Source organism: Lolium rigidum, chromosome 7 (genome assembly GCF_022539505.1).
Source record: "Lolium rigidum isolate FL_2022 chromosome 7, APGP_CSIRO_Lrig_0.1, whole genome shotgun sequence".
Classification (NCBI taxonomy): Eukaryota; Viridiplantae; Streptophyta; class Magnoliopsida; order Poales; family Poaceae; genus Lolium; species Lolium rigidum.
Window position 1 is genome coordinate 195,805,496 of NC_061514.1, and position 12,278 is coordinate 195,817,773.

The following is a 12,278-nucleotide window of genomic DNA, read 5'->3' on the forward strand; positions in this document are numbered from 1 at the left end:
AGCCAAAGGATAACACAGTAATATTATTTCCTATATGTTAGTGTATATAATTCCGAACTTGGCTTTCGGCTTTCGGATACACTCCATTTACATTTTATTTGTTCAGGTTTATCTAATTTTCAACTGTACCCCTACTATAACCAATTTTACTCTTTTGAGACTTACTATTGATCTATTCTAGAACACTCAAATTCAAAATATCGTTGGCTCTTGCGATGTCAAATTTTCCATTAGAATGGAGGACCTTGCATAATCTCATGGTGCTTTCCGATGTGTCAATCTACAACTTCCACCTATTGAAGTATTATGGGCCTGCTATATCAAAGTTTTCAACATAATTGAGTGGTTCGAACACAATGCTAAGTTCTAATCTCAATGAGCTTCAGCGGCCAGGGATCATGGAAACACTAACCTGATGCTTCTAAACATAGATTCAGTCTTCCTTTCTATTCCTGGAACCCAACAATCAGTAGCAGCCTTTGCTCTTGTTGTTCAAAAAGTAAAACAACATCTTCAGACTTTTTATTGGAAGTGTGTAACCCATCGAATCTACGAGTTGTATAGGTAGAATATCCTAGCATGCTCCATTATTTTCCTCGGGAGGCAAATCTGAGATAGATGGATCCAGACTTTGATATTCTCGAGTAAAGGTGGACTTCACTTTCTTATCTGTCCTTGTCCTTATGAGGATATATATGTATGGCTAGCAACAATCGGTGTGATCTGTATACATCATAAATACAACCTCCATTCACCAAAACATCTTATATTAGGTAACAAAGTGTGAGTTATTCTCATAAATATTTTGAATTCTGATAAATGATGTGGTCTCACAGAGTGGCACAAACATCATTTTGAACGTAATCATTTGGAAGGTTGAGGAGTTAAATCGTCTGACATATCCCTATGACATTTCTTCCAAAAATCTGGAAGGTTGAGGAGTTAATATTAGTGGACCAAAATATGACGGTCTTTTTGCAAACGCCTAAGTAAACAATATCTCTCTGTGTAAACAAGGAAAACACATGTTCGTGAAGACAAACAAACTGGTCTGGTGGTTTGCATATGAGGACAGCAGAAACCATGTACCCCATGGTAGCCAAGTAAACTTAACGGGCAAAATGGATTCCATAATGAAATAAATAATCCACTTTGGGAGGAGGGATAATTGCACCTGTGGTAATATGGTCAGGCACTTTCTTTCCTGCAACTTAGCATCAGTAGTAATATTTTCCAAATCAAATTCACTGTCTATATATTTGCAGATACTCCACCCTCTATGGCTAAGAAAAGATCTTCCAATGTCTTCCATTTTCATTAAATATGCACTTGATATTCTGAATGCAAAGTCAACATAGTTAGTTACTTTCCCTGCAGGATTTTTTTTATGAACAACAATTAATTCTTGCGTTATCAAGGGTTCACAAAATAAGACATCTAACTTAAAAAACAGGTTTTGTTGTGGAGTTTTATCATGGATTGTTGCAGAAGTTCTGTATAATACAAACACTATCAAACTGTAAACCCTGAACTAACTCTTGTAAGGTGAAACTTTAAGTAAACCAGAGTATGTTTGATAACCTAGTTTTGCTTAATTATATTGCTGACGGGTACGGGTAAGCAAATAAAATTGATGATAACTTGCTCAACCCTGGTTTTTCAAAACTCTTGGCATAAACCCCATGAACTAACATACCTACTTTATCTACAAAGTAAAATACACATATTCCTTCTATAAGATTAGCTCCACAATTAAAATCCAATATTGTTCAGTATAGAGTGGGGGGGATCACCTATTTCCAAAAGATAACCAATCAATGAATTATCCTATGAAAACAAAGAAACAAATTATTAATACATTTCTGACTGAGCAAACCTTCATGGTGCTGGGCTTGGTCTGGAGAATGAAGGAGGCAGTGGATAATGCCCAAACCAGCCTCACACAGACTACCTCGACGACTGCAGTAACCCTCTGCCTGTGAGAAAAGCCAAGGAACATACATAAATGAACGGCAAATATAGAAGGCCCTTGTGTTGAAAAAATTATCTGATACATCAAGGCTTCTATACCGTGAGGGTTGCGCTGTGGCCACTCCATCCATGATTCTGCCTCTAGAGCTTCGTACCAATGGTCATGAGCAAGTCTGGGCTCGTGGAACTTCAGCATTCTCATTAGACAGATTGACTACATACACCTGCATAATGTCTCAAAGCAATGTAAACAAATTCCAAATTCCCCGTAGCTTCTAAGAAAGCCCCTGCAGAAAATAAAGTAGTAAGCACATGACAGAAATTCAATAATTATACTGATGTGCATTCAAATTTCAGTGATGGAAGTGTGAGCATCAGGCTGGTGGGGAGTGCACCATGTCAAAGAGCTCCATCAGAAAAAAAGAGCCTCTGCCCTGAGTCGCCGCTGTTGGCTCGCACAACCTGCGAGCAGCTAAATCAGACCATCTCATTGAGACAAGAAAGGAGGCAACCAGACGGCCCACCCCTATAACAATAATTATAAATTGTACCCCTATCTTTTCAATGCAATGAAACGCAAAGGTCTTTTGCGTTTTCTCGAAAAAAAATAATTATAAATTGTATCAACTCCATGTGACTTAAACACATGTTTAGTCTCGATGATCCTCATACGGTCACCGAAAGCTCCATTAGTTTGTCCAGAGTTGTTTTAGTCACATATTAATTGAGCATCAATAAGAACACATAACAGCCGTAATTATATCTAAAGTAAGACATACAATAATTAACCAACATAATGGCTACACATTCAGTTTCTTGTGCGAGTACCTCAAATTAATTTCGCAAGTAACACATAATATATTTTATTCAAATTGAGAATTTCTGAATTGTGTAAACTACATTGTTTTTTCTTAACATGACAAGATTCTGCAAATGAACTCCATCGCAATATTTGGAAAACCTCTAAATATGAGTGTAAGGAACCAGTGCAGTATTAAACTTATTCCCCAGTTTCCATAGTAGGTATAATCTTATTGTGTACAAATTCTGAGTGTTGAGACTTGAGAGCAGTCATGATCTCTACCATAGTAGCCTCAGCCAGACACCGATAGTTTATCAAACCACATGCTTTTTCCTGTAATAGGACTAACATTATTATATTTCTAAGGATCAGAATATTGGATAACAAGAGAAAGAAGTATTGATAGTGTAAAATCATAGCCTACATAGATATCAATCAAAATGAATAGGAAATCTACAACAAAATGAGCACATTCGATTGCAACCAAGTATTTTCGACACAGATTCCAACACTATTCGAGTATCAGGGTGAGCAAACCACATCTATCATAGTCAACCATTTCTACAATATGGTAAACTCGATCAAAATGCTTGTTTTCAATCCTTTAATAGATATGGTCCAATTTAGAATTGAGCAGATACTAATATGAGACATCACTTAATAGATATGGTCCAATTTAAATTTTACTGCACCGGAACATTAGAAACAAGAATGAGCCTATTTAAGAATTTTAAAATCAGCTAATATTAGCATGCCATCGTAGTAGTTCAGATTAAAATCAGCTAATATTAGCATGCCATCATAGTAGTTCAGATAAAACAAGAAGAATGAGCCTATTTAATAGATATGGTCCAACTTACTCTCAGCAGTAGCGGGACTGCGGCGGTGGGGACTGCTTGCCATCCACTGGCAGCAACAGTTGTTGCAAGAGGTTGTCTGAGTGAGACAACAAGTTAGCCTCTGAAAATAAGAAATTCAAAGCACGAAAAACATCTGTGTAAAATTATGAATTATGTGCGTGATCAGTTCAACACATTTATCTAGCTAGAATGGGGCACCATAAACTCGAGCTAGGTGAAAGTTAGAAAAAGCCTAGGGTCATCTATTAGTAGTACAATAATAAACGTCTATGTAATTACTCAGAGAAACTTGTATCAAATCATCACATGTGATCTTATTAATACCAAAGATTATATTGCCTAGAGATGGAGATTCACCACTCAAAGATCTAAATTAGCGTGAGATCCAATCATTAGCGAAAGTATTTAAGTTACGAGTTTAAACAATGCATCAAAACAGACTCATAATCAATTGGAGATCAGCTTGGCCAACATCAATGCAAACAACCGCTAATTGTCTCTGTTTCAGATCTAATTTATTTACTCATGGTACCTACCTCTGCTAGTGACTGCAAATCGACCAAGAAAATGAAAAGTCAAATAAGAAATGTAATTTTAAATTGTGTAATTTTAGTGGTGTCTATTTTGATCAGTGCTATGCCATTGCCCACAATTCCTACTGATCATCCATGATTATATGTTCAGTAAAGTAGCCAAATATTTCTTTCGTTGCAGAACGTATTTCAATTGCCCCTTCTGATCAAAATTACGATGGCTATGCAGTATATGCAGAGGAATCAATGAAATTGCAAATATATAATACTACATAACAGGCACATCACAACAAATCGTTGCAAACTGAGCATTTGTGTTCAGGGGAATTTTCAAGAACATAACCTTCCCAACATCACCGCAGAATTTTGGGCATGTAATATCTCTAGATCCACCATCGTGGTGTTCCTTGTCGGATCCTCGGCTGGCAGCCCTCCCAACCCATCTGCAGCACGTACCAGAAAGCCAACAGTAAAATTTGATCAAATGATGATCTTGCAACATTATTCAGTAAGCGACATACAATTCAGATAGGGACACACCGTTGACGGTCATTCATGATTTGCAGCTTTCTTCTAGCATCACCGCTCCATTCTAATGGTGCCAGCCTTTGAAATATAAAAACATTCCTGAATCTCAGACGTGTGCTTTTGGAATAAATATAGAAATTGGAAGCTTTGTACAAACTAAAGCATTACGTGATAATATACTCCTATGAACAAACGAAGGAAACAAAAGTAGATACGCACAGTGACTGAAGATGGCAATAGTTTTTACTAATATAGTAAATCCAAATATGCTACAATACCTGTATAACTTCTTTTCTACCTCTCCTCAAACTGAAATTCTGTAAGAGAAGCACAACATGATGCCTGGGTGGGCGTAAATCTCCAAACAAATCTGCCAAGTAAAAACACAAACATCACACTCACACATATGGACATTCAGGCAAGCAAGTTCATATGATTGCTTGTTTTCTATAAACGTTATAATTAAGAAATTACGAAAGGCCAAATTAAATTATAACATTGGTTGACTGCAAGGAATAGAACTCTAGTCGATACCATTTTGAACATGTTAGAAACAGGTTCCAGACCATGGTGACTTTTGAAAAGAGCATGTACATCCTTGAAAGATCCTCGACCTGGAGCAAAATATGAATGAGTGGGCAATTGTGTTCATGGCCACATTATATACCGTAAAGAATTATATATTTCTCTTTCTGATCAAACCATGTCATCCTGAAGCAACGCCACATAACAAGCATACGTTCAGACTTTGACTTGCATTTCAAGCTCAAACAGTGGAGGGTTTAAAATAAAGGACTCGGACAAGGTAACAGGTCGAACTGGACAATATTAACCAACAGCTTGCCTAGAACACCTGAAACCAAGAAACAGGGCAGGACATGAAATAGGCATATTGATTATTGGTAGGGTGTATATATAACCATGAGTAAATGACTAATTAAATGTAAATCCATAATTCTTTGTGCAAGAGAAGAGAGGCATATATATGTCAATGTAGTCACAACCGATACCATTGCCTCATGACCACCGCCTCAACCACTGATTTTGTGGCTCAACGCCATAAGTCCTAACATATGACATGTGCCTCTACAAATTGAACAAATTCATATGGAAACTTCGAGGACATTATGTCTTAGTTAAGCCGATATCCAAAACCCAAAACAAAATCAACCGACCATTTCATTAAGTGGACGGTCTGGATTGCATAGGAAGGTAAAATATACTGAGCTCATAGCCTTGCTGGCTTTATATGAGAGAGGATACTCAGGTGATGATACTTATAGAGGCCATGGGGTCAAAAGCCTTTGCAACAGCCAGCAGGGCTGCTGCTCCGACGACACCATATGCTACCCTCTGCTGTAACAACCAGGCTCAGAACGGATGGGTCTTGCAGAAGAGATGGTATTAGCTGCTAGGGCATTTCTTCTGTGAGAAGGAAGAGGAACAAAGGAATGAGGAGATGGATAGTTACCTTGGCCAGAACTTGTTGCCCCTGAGGTCAGGGTCAGTAAGAAAGCGTGGTCGTGTGCTGGGCGGCAGCCACAAGCCCCTTGTCATCAATCTGCACAACCTTGAAGCGCTTGGTCATCAATATCCAATGGTATCCTTATAGTAGATCAGAAAATCATCTGAACTCTGCACATAACACAGCAGAAGGCCAGATTGAGGGATATTGCACTATAATAACACTAAAAATGGCTAGATCAGTTCTCCGAGGAGTTGCTTTAGCTGGCATGCTTAAATAGAAAATTATTAGATAGATGCTTATAAATATGACCTCTGATGTCATGATGTCATTAGTGAAACAAAGTTTAGAAAACCTCTGAATAAATCCACTACATCATCAACACCAAAAGGTTTTCCATTGTGAACCTGCAAGAGTGAACTGAATTATTACAAAATTAAATAAATCAAAGAGCAAATTACAGAGATAAGAACTATACCTCGTTCCATTTTATCAAATGAAGATACTCAATGCAATTAGCTGCAGTTCTCGGAGTCCCGGCGGAGGTACATAAGGGAAACCTGACTTGGGGAGGGAAAATCCATAGGTTAAGAAAAAATTCAGAATGGTGTGAACCTGAGGTTGGTAGCTACATCAGACACCCTTTTCCAGTCACACCTCCTCCTCCTCCTCCGTTCCCTGCACCCAAGAAAAACAAGAGCGAGAGCAGAGAGAAACAGAGATAGAAAGGAAGAGAAACAGAGGGGAGGAAGAAGCAAACCTGGATGGTCCTCCACTTACACCATCTCCTCCTCCGTTCCCTGCAGATAGAAGAAACAATAGCGAGAGCAGAGAGAGGGAGATAGAGAGGAACAAAGAGGGGAGGGAGAAGCAAACCTGAACGGTCTCATTGTTGGCCCTGCAACTTCACCCCAAGTTGCCACCCACCCCTGCCACCCACGGCCTCCAGCCACCTCCGCCTCTCCTCCTCCTCCTCGTCGGCCCGCCGGTTGGTCGCCGCCGGCGTCACCAGCACGAAGAGCTCGCAACAGCTAACCCTAGCCCGCCATCTCGTCGAGCTCGCGGCCGCCGTCACAGCCGGTCTCTCAGCACCACCTCCTGTCGAGGCGCTCGTCGACGAGCCGGCGCCGCCGCTGCCGGTCTCCCCCGCGCCGCCCACCTTCAACCCTGACGGATCTGGTGCCTGTGCCTCCTCCGGTCGTCCTAACCAACGAGCAAGCACGGGGCTGGCGGTAGGAGGCGGCGGATTGGGAAGGAGGCAGTGGATTGGGCGGTATGGAGCGGATTGTGGAGGAGGAACCAGATTGGGGAAGGGGGAGAAGGAGAGGATGCGGGATTGGGAACGAAGAGAGGAAGTCGGGGACTGGGGCTGGCCGACGGGAGGGGATTGGTTGGTATGCTTCTCACCGTGAGGAAACCTGCTACGCTCCCGAGCTGCCTCCGCTCTCTCTGTCTGGAGGCCCCGCACGCAGTCTGGCCCAGCCGTCATGCACGCAGCAACGTAAGCGGCCGGTATAGAAAAATTTACAGCATCCAACGGCTGTGGTAGAAAGCGGGAGGAGAATTTACTGTTGCGCTGAAAACGTGTGCTCCAGATTTGTTTGCCCCCTTTGGATGGCCTGGTTGGCCGGGTACTCTTGGAACATTTATAGGAGAAATGAAGGAAGGGAATATTAAGTATCAATTTCCTCTCAAGAAAGGTATGGAACACTTCCCTAGAAAGAGAATGAAGTTACCTTTTGATTCTATTATTAGAACAAATTATGATGTTGATGCTTCATCTCTTGATAATACTTGATTCACACTTTTCGCGCCTAGCTGAAAGGCGTTAAAGAAAAGCGCTTATGGGAGACAACCCATTATTTTACTTCTGCACTTTTGTTTTATATTTGAGTCTTGAAAGTTGTTACTACTGTAGCAACCTCTCCTTATCTTTATTTTATTGCATTGTTGTGCCAAGTAATGTCTTTGATAGTAAGGTTAATACTAGATTTGGATTACTGTGCAGAAACAGATTTCTTGCTGTCACGAAATTGAGTAGCCCTGTCTGTAGGTAACTCAGAAAAATATGCCAATTTACGTGCGTGATCCTCAGATATGTACGCAACTTTCATTCAATTTGAGCTTTTTGATCTGATCAAGTTAAGTGCCCCTGAAAAATTCGTCTTTACGGACTGTTCTGTTTTGACAGATTCTGCCTTTTATTTCGCATTGCCTCTTTTGCTATGTTGAATGGATTTATTTGTTCCATGAACTTTCAGTAGCTTTGTGCAATGTCCAGAAGTGTTAAGAATGATTATGTCACCTCTGAATATGTGAATTTTTGATTATGCACTAACCCTCTAATGAGTTTGTTTTGAGTTTGGTGTGGAGGAAGTTTTCAAGGATCAAGAGAGGAGGATGATACAATATGATCAAGAAGAGTGAAGAGTCTAAGCTTGGGGATGCCCCCGTGGTTCATCCCGTGGTTCATCTACAACTTATCAGGTCACCTCTAGTGAAACTATATTTTTATTCCGTCACATCTTATGTGCTTTACTTGGAGCGTCTGTATGTTTTTGTTTTTGTTTGTGTTTGAATAAAATCGGATCCTAGCATTCTTTGTTTGGGAGAGAGACACGCTCCGCTCGTTCATATGAACACAGGTGTTCTTAGCTTTACTTTTAATGTTCATGGCGAAGGTTGAAACTGCTTCGTTCATTGTTATATGGTTGGAAACAGAAAATGCTTCATGTGGTAATTGGTATATTGTCTTGAATAATTTGATACTTGGCAATTGTTGTGCTCAAATAGATCATGTTTAAGCTCTTGCATCATGTACTTTGTACCCATTAATGAAGAACTACCATAGAGCTTGTTGAAATTTGGTTTGCATGATTGGTCTCTCTAAAGTCTAGATATTTTCCGGTGAGGTGTTTGAACAACAAGGAAGACAGAGTGTAGAGTCTTATAATGCTTGCAATATGTTCTTATGTAAGTTTTGTCTGTACTCGGTTCATACTTGTGTTTTCTTCAAACAACCTTGCTAGCCAAAGCCTTGTATTGAGAGGGAATACTTCTCGTGCATCCAAATCCTTGAGCCAAAAACTATGCCATTTGTGTCCACCATACCTACCTACTACATGGTATTTCTCTGCCATTCCAAAGTAAATTACTTGAGTGCTACCTTTAAAACTTCATTCTTTGTCTTTGCAATACATAGCTCATGGGAAAATAGCTTAAAAACTATTGTGGTAAAGAATATGTAGCTTATGTATCTTATTTCTTATAAGTTGCTTGTTGAGCGGTAACCATGTTTCTGGGGACGCCATCAAATATTTCACCTTTGTTGAATATCATGTGAGTTGCTATGCATGTTCGTCTTGTCTGAAGTAAGGGTGATTTATCATGATCAAATTGTTTGAGTATGCATATTGTTAGAGAAGAACATTGGGCTGCTAACTAAAGCCATGAATCATGGTGGAAGTTTCAGTTTGGACATCAATACTCAATCTCTTATGAGAATATTACCTATTGTTGAATGCTTAAGCATTAAAAGAGGAGTCTATCCCGGTATGGATGTCCTAAGTTGAGATCTATCAAAAACGAGAAATCAAATGCGATCTATCTCCTTGGACCTTTGTACAGGCGATATAGAGGTACCCCTTTGTGACACTTGGTTGAAACATATGTTATGCAATGATAATCCATGTAAATCCAAGCTAATTAGGACAAGGTGCGAGCACTATTGGTATTATATGCATGAGGCTTGCAACTTATAGGACATCTTATGCATAACACATATGAATTATTACTACCGTTGACAAAATTGTTTCTATGTTTTCAAAATAAAAGCTCTAGCACAAAAACAGTAATCCATGCTTCCCTCTGCGAAGGGCCATTCTTCTACTTTATGTTGAGTCAGTTTACCTACTTCTTTCTATCTTAGAAGCAAACACTTGTGTCAACTGTGTGCATTGATTCCTACATACTTGCTTATTTGCATTCATCATAGTACTTTGTGTTGACAATTATCCATGAGATAATACATGTTGAAGTTGAAAGCAATTGCTGAAACTTATATCTTCCTTTGTGTTGCTTCAAAGCTTTCTACTAAGAATTTATTGCTTTATGAGTTAACTCCTATGCAAGTCTTATAGATGCTTGTCTTGAAAGTACTATTCATGAAAAGTCTTTGCTATATGATTCGATTGTTTAATCATTGTCTTTACCATTGCTTCGAATCACTTCATTCACCTCATATGCTTTACAATAGTATTGATCAAGATTATGATAGCATGTCACTTCGAAATTATCCTTGTTATCGTTTACCTACTCGAGGGCGAGTAGGAACTAAGCTTGGGGATGCTTGATACGTCTCAAACGAATCTATAATTTCTTATGTTCCATGCTACTTTTATGACAATACTCACATGTTTTATACACACTTTACATCATTATTATGCATTTTTCGGCACTAACCTATTGACAAGATGCCGAAGCGCCAGTTCCTGTTTTCTGTTGTTTTTGGTTTCAGAAATCCTACAAAGAAAATATTCTCGGAATTGGACGAAATCAACGCCCAGGGTCTTATTTTTCCTCGGAGCTTCCAGAAGACCGAAGAGCATACGAAGTGGGGCCACGAGGTGGCCAAACCACAGGGCGGCGCAGCCAAGGAGGGGCCCGCGCCGGCCTGTGGTGTGGGCCCCTCGCGCGCCTCCCGACTCTGCCCTTCCGCCTACTTAAACTCTCCGTCGCGAAAACCCTATTACCGAGAGCCACGATACGGAAAAAGTTCCAGAGACGCCGCCGCCGCCAATCCCATCTCGGGGGATTCAGGAGATCGCCTCCGGCACCCTGCCGGAGAGGGGAATCATCTCCCGGAGGACTCTACATCACCATGATTGCCTCCGGACTGATGTGTGAGTAGTTCATCCTTGGACTATGGGTCCATAGCAGTAGCTAGATGGTTGTCTTCTCCTCTTGTGCTATCATGTTAGATCTTGTGAGCTGCCTATCATGATCAAGATCATCTATTTGTAATGCTACATGTTGTGTTTATTGGGATCCGATGAATATGGAATACAATGTCAAGTTGATTATTGATCTATCATATATGTATTATTTATGTTCTTGCATGCTCCCCGTTGCTAGTAGAGGCTCTGGCCAAGTTGATACTTGTGACTCCAAGAGGGGGTATTTATGCTCGATAGTTGGTTCATGCCCCCATTGAATCTGGGACAGTGACAGAAAGTTCTAAGGTTGTGGATGTGCTGTTGCCACTAGGGATAAAACATCAATGCTTTGTCTAACGATATTTGTATTGATTACATTACGCACCATACTTAATGCAATTGTCTGTTGTTTGCAACTTAATACTGGAAGGGGTGCGGATGCTAACCCGAAGGTGGACTTTTTAGGCATAGATGCATGTCTGGATAGCGGTCTATGTACTTTGTCGTAATGCCCTGATTAAATCTCATATTAGTCATCGTGATATGTATGTGCATTTTTATGCCCTCTCTATTTGTCAATTGCCCAACTGTAATTTGTTCACCCAACATGCTATTTATTATTGGAGAGACACCACTAGTGAACTGTGGACCCCCGTCCATTCTTTTACATCTGAAATACAATCTACTGCAAACTCTGTTCTCTGCTGTTCTTCGCAAACAAACATCATTCTCCACACCATACGTTTAATCCTTTGTTTACAGCAAGCCGGTGAGATTGACAACCTCACTGTTAAGTTGGGGCAAAGTATTTTGATTGTGTTGTGTAGGTTCCACGTTGGCGCCGGAATCCCTGGTGTTGCGCCGCACTACACTCCGTCACCAACAACCTTCACATGGCCCTTGACTCCTACTGGTTCGATAACCTTGGTTTCTTACTGAGGGAAAACTTGCTGCTGTACGCATCACAATTTCCTCTTGGGGTTCCCAACAGACGTGTGTTTCACGCGCCATCACAGCTCCACCTCGTCGAGCGAACGTCACAAGTTATGGGGCCACTATCCCGCCATACGAACACGCTACAATCCATTAGCAGCCACATAGCCCGGGGCCGCCACCCCGACATCTACCGACCAGTCGACGAGATTGCCGCCGCCACCACCCACAACTGGACCGCATGCCCACCCT

At 40.6% G+C, this 12,278-nt stretch overlaps 2 long non-coding RNA genes across 2 annotated transcripts; both read right to left on the reverse strand.

The window, feature by feature from the left end:
* Nucleotides 1-1,280: 1,280 nt before the first annotated feature.
* Nucleotides 1,281-2,110, reverse strand: LOC124670525. Its single transcript, XR_006992546.1, has 3 exons — nucleotides 2,071-2,110; nucleotides 1,877-1,976; nucleotides 1,281-1,337 (listed from the first exon to the last, which is right to left on the reverse strand). It is a non-coding gene; the product is annotated as an uncharacterized LOC124670525 (long non-coding RNA).
* A 3,311-nt stretch (nucleotides 2,111-5,421) lies between these two features.
* LOC124669341 lies at nucleotides 5,422-6,657 on the reverse strand. Its single transcript, XR_006992143.1, has 4 exons — nucleotides 6,638-6,657; nucleotides 6,472-6,566; nucleotides 6,166-6,329; nucleotides 5,422-5,547 (listed from the first exon to the last, which is right to left on the reverse strand). It is a non-coding gene; the product is annotated as an uncharacterized LOC124669341 (long non-coding RNA).
* Nucleotides 6,658-12,278: the final 5,621 nt, after the last annotated feature.